The sequence below is a fragment of the Otolemur garnettii genome, unplaced genomic scaffold (genome assembly GCF_000181295.1).
Source record: "Otolemur garnettii isolate 467f Iridium unplaced genomic scaffold, OtoGar3 scaffold00104, whole genome shotgun sequence".
Classification (NCBI taxonomy): Eukaryota; Metazoa; Chordata; class Mammalia; order Primates; family Galagidae; genus Otolemur; species Otolemur garnettii.
This window is the reverse complement of record NW_003852499.1, coordinates 998,704-1,003,557: the sequence shown is the minus strand read 5'-3', so window position 1 is coordinate 1,003,557 and position 4,854 is coordinate 998,704. Positions and strand designations below refer to the sequence as shown.

The following is a 4,854-nucleotide window of genomic DNA, read 5'->3' as shown; positions in this document are numbered from 1 at the left end:
CTTCTTCTAGTGCAGCGCCAGCCGCATCCCTGAGGCACCATGGTGAAAGTGAAGATCGGAATAAACAGCTTTGGTTGTATTGGGTGCCTGGTCACCAGGGTTGCTTTTATCTCTGGCGAAGTGGATATTGCAGCCATCAATGACCCCTTCATTGACCTCAACTACATGGTCTACATGTTCCAGTATGATTCCAACCATGGAAAATTCCATGGCATAGTCAAGGCTGAGAACGGGAAGCTTGTCATCAATGAAAATCCCATAACCATCTTACAGGACCAAAATCCCACCAAAATTAAATGGGGTGAGGCAGGCACTTAGTATGTTGTGGAGTCCACTGTCATCTTCACCAACATGGAAAAGGCTGGGGCTCACCTACAGCGGGACCCAAAAGGGTCATCATCTCTGCCCCTTCTTCTCCCCCCATGTTTGTAATGGGTATGAACCACGAGAAGTATGAAAACAGCCTCAACAATGTACCATCAACTGCTCAGCCCCCTTGGCTAAAGTCATCCATTACAATTTCAGCATTGTGGAGGGACTCATGACCACAGTCCATACCATCTCTGCCACCCAGAAGACTGTGGATGGCCCCCCTTGGAAGTTGCGGCATGATGGTCACAGGGCATCATCCCTGCCTCAACTGGTGCAGCCAAGGTTGTGGGCAAGGTCATCCCTGAGTTGAATGGGAAGCTCATTCCCATGGCCTTCCATGTCCCCACTGCCAATGTGTCAGTTGTAGATCTCACCTGCTGTCTCGAGAAGGCTGCCAAATACAATGATATAAAGAAGGTGGGGAAGCAGGCATCAGAGGAGCCCCCTCAAGGGCATCCTGGGTTATACCAAGCACCAGGTTGTCTCCTCCCTCTGACTTCAACAGTGCCACCCGTTCTTCTACCTTCAATGCTGGGGCTGGCATTGCCCTCAATGACCACTTTGTCAAACTCATTGCCTGGTATGGTAATGAATTTGGCTACAGCAATAGGCTGGTGGATCTTATGGCCCACATGGCCTCTAAGGAGTAAGAACCCCCAGACCACCAGCCCCAGCCAGAGCACAAGAGGAAGAGAAAGGCCCTTAGCTGCTGGGGTGCCCCTGCCTACTCAGTCCCCCACCTCACTGAGAATCTCCCCTTGACACAGTTTTCACACCAGACCCTCTGAAAATGGGAGGAGCCTAGGGAGCCCCACCTTGTCATGTAACATCAATAAACTTCCCTGAGTTCAGCCAAAAAATAATAATAATAATAATGTGAAGGTCCCCCTCTATCTGACTAGAGTGGTATCAGGAAAAGCCAGTTAAAATATAAGGTTTAAATAAAATCCAGACTCTGGAAGATAATGCAAAAATGTCCAGGATTCACCAAAATAATTCATCATCCAAGAACTAGGAAGTTCTCAAATTTACAAAAAATGTTGATCAACAGATGCCAACAAGCAAGATAACACAAATGTTACAATTATCTGACAAAGGTTTTAAAGCAGCCACGATAAAAATGCTTCAACAAGGTGAAAACATGCTTGAAATAAATGAAAAAATAGGAAGCTTCAGTAAATAAATAGAAGATATAAAGAACCAAATGCAAATTTTATAATCAAAAAATATAATAACCAAAATAAAAATCTCAGTGGATGAATTCAACACTAGAATGACAGAGAAATCAGTGAATTGCAAGACAAAACAATAGAAATTGCCAACTGAGGGTGGCGCCTGTGGCTCAGTGGGTAGGGCCCTGACCCCATACACCAAGGGTGGCTGTTCAAACCCGGCCTCGGCTAAACTGCAACAAGAAAATAGCTGGGCATTGTGGTGGGCGCCTGTGGTCCCAGCTACTCGGGAGGCTGAGGCAAGAGAATTGCCTGAGCCCAGGAGTTGGAGGTTTTTGTGAGCTGTGTGATGCCACAGCACTCTACCAAGAGCAATAAAGTGAGACTTTGTCTCTACAAAAAAAAAAGAAAGAAAGAAATTGCCAACTGAACAACAGAAACCAAACAGACAGAAAAAAGATAAATGTATATACACCAAAAAACAAAGGTGTAAATGTATAAAGCAAAAACTGATACAACTGACATGATAAGTTCGACAAATGTGCAATTATAGATGGGCAGATCAATACCTGTTCTCAACAACTGACAGAACAACTACACAGAAAATCAGCATGAAGATAGAACTCAAACCATCATCAACCACAAGGATCTAATCAACATTCATAGAACACGCTGCCCAACAACACAGTACTCATTCTTTTCAAGGGCCTGTGGACCATATGTCAGAATACACCATATATCCTAGGACATAAAACAAATCTCCACAAATTGTAAATCATTGAAATCATATAGAAAGTATTCTCCAACCACGATGGAAACAAATTTTTTTTAACTTTTTTTTTATTGTTGGGGATTCATTGAGGGTACAAAGAATCAGTTTACACTGCTGAAACAAATTAAAAATTAATAAAAGAAGGAAACTAGGGAGGTGCCTGTGCTCAGTGGTTAGAGTGCCAGCCCCTTGTAGCAGGGGTGGCAGGTTCAAAACCAGCCTGGGCATGCTAAAATAAAATATAGCCGGGTGTTGTGGAAGGCGCCTGTAGTCTCAGCTACTTGGGAGGCTGAGGCCAGAGGATCACTTGAACCCAAGAGTTGGAGCTTGCTGTGAACTAAGATATGGCACTCTACCAAGGGTGACCAAGTGAGACTCTGTCTCAAAAAAAAAAAAAAAAAAGGAAAATAACTCACTTCTAAACAATCCATAGGTCAAAAAAGTCTCTTGGGAAATTTTTTAAAACAATAGTACATGAATGCCAAGGAAAATACGAATTATCAAAATTGCTCTTCTTTAATAAAAGGAATCAGGTCCCTCAAAGAACTATCTAACTCCAAGACATGAGTAGCATTTTGTAGTCCCAGAAAGTACTAAAGTGGGGGGGGGGGGAAATACCCACACTGATGGTGATATGTCAAAGGGTCACAGGAAAGCACAGTGGCTCACACCTACAATGCTAGCACTTTGAGAGGCCAAGCTAGGAGGATTCCTTGAGGCTAGGAGTTCAAGAACTGCCTAGGCAATGTAGTGAAACCTCAACTGTACAAAAAATTATAAAATTATCTGGGTATGCTGAGGAGCACCTATAGTCCTAACTACTCAGGAGGTTCAATTGAGCCTGGGAATTGGAAGCTGTAGTAAACTGTAGTCACACCCTGCACTCCAGTCTGGGGGACAGAGTGAGATCTTCTTTCAGGAAAAATAAAGGGGGGGGAGCACAGGAACCCACTGAAAGAACACCTGGAACAAAAAAATTAATAATGTAGTATTGTATTATAAGCCAAAGTTTAAAATAAATAACCATGAGTCAATGCAGACATAAGAAATCATTGTGTAAGTTAATAAATGGAGTTGAAGAGACAACTCTCATGCACAAGAATTTCACATAAGTTATATAGATACCTGTGATGGGTAATTTCATGTTCGACTTCTCTGAGCCAGCACCCAGATATCTGGTCAAACTTTCTAGATGTTTCTGTGAGGATGTTTTTTATTGAGATTTACATTTACTTTGTTGAACTTGAATAAAGCAGATTGCCCTCTATAAAGTAAGTAGGCCTCACCTAATCAGCAAATCTGAGTAGAACAAAAGAATGACCACCTCTGAACAAGCAGAAATTCTCCAGGAGAGCCTTTGGACTTCATCTGCAATGCCAGCTCTTCCTGGGTCTGCAGCAGATGCCTTTGGACTCAAACTACAACTCTTTCCTGAATTTCTAGCCTGCTGGCTGCTTCCATCAAGTTTTGAACTTCTCAACCTTCCACCACTGTTTCAATTCCTTAAAAATAAATACCATTCTATACATGCATCCCATCGGTTCTGTTTCACAGTACTCCACCCTAATGCATGAGGAGCACCACTCCCCTGTCCTTAAGTGTGTACTGTGCAAAAAGTATGGTATGGAAAGGGTTGGGGGGGGGAGTAATTTTATGGTGGAGAAATCTAACAAACACTACCTTTGCCACTTCAAGTTTTGAACTTCTCAATCTTCAAAATGAGAATGAGAAGGAAATGACAACATTCATTATGAAACTTGAAGGGAGCAGCCAGATGATCAGGTCAACACTGGAAGTCAAAGATCATTTTTATAGTATACACCTTGATATGAAGTGATGAAAGTAAGCATTTTACATTTGTGATCATCCTCACAAAAACCAGTAATCCCATTTCAATTATTAGAAAACATCAAACAAATTCTAGTAGGAAAACATCCTATAATGTACCTGACCATTTGACCTTCAAACTGTCAAGGTCATCAAAAACAAAGAAAGCCTGAGGAACTATTATAGCCAAGAGGAGCCTAGAGACATGAAAACCGAATATAACGTGGCACCCTGGCTGAGATCCGGTGAAAGGAACATTAGGTGAAAATTAAGGAAATATGAATAAATTATGAACTCTAATTAATGATAATATATCAAATGTACCATACTTACAGAAGATATCAATAATAAGGGATACAGTGTATGCAAGGAGGGTTAAAAAATATGTAAATATAATCAATTATATATGTTATATATATTATATATTCACATTCATAGTAAAATTATCATCACATCATTTTCATCAAATGTTTTTAACGGCTATGTAAAAAAAAAAAACTGAGTGTGCACAGAAAGTTCAGGAAAAAAGCAAAGCCTTAAGAAATATAAGACGAGGCAACATTTTTCACAGTTAAGCCTCTGGCCTTGCATGGATAAAAATATACATATAAGAATTTTGAAAAAAAAAAAAAAAAGAATTTTGTCTCCTGGCTTGGCATCTGTGGCTCAAGTGGCTAAGGCGCCAGCCACATACACCCATGGTGGCGGGTT

General features: G+C 41.2%; 1 pseudogene; it reads left to right on the top strand.

Moving 5' to 3' along the window:
* Positions 1-36: 36 nt before the first annotated feature.
* On the top strand, positions 37-1,128 carry LOC111727401 (annotated as a pseudogene).
* The last annotated feature ends 3,726 nt before the right edge of the window (positions 1,129-4,854 follow it).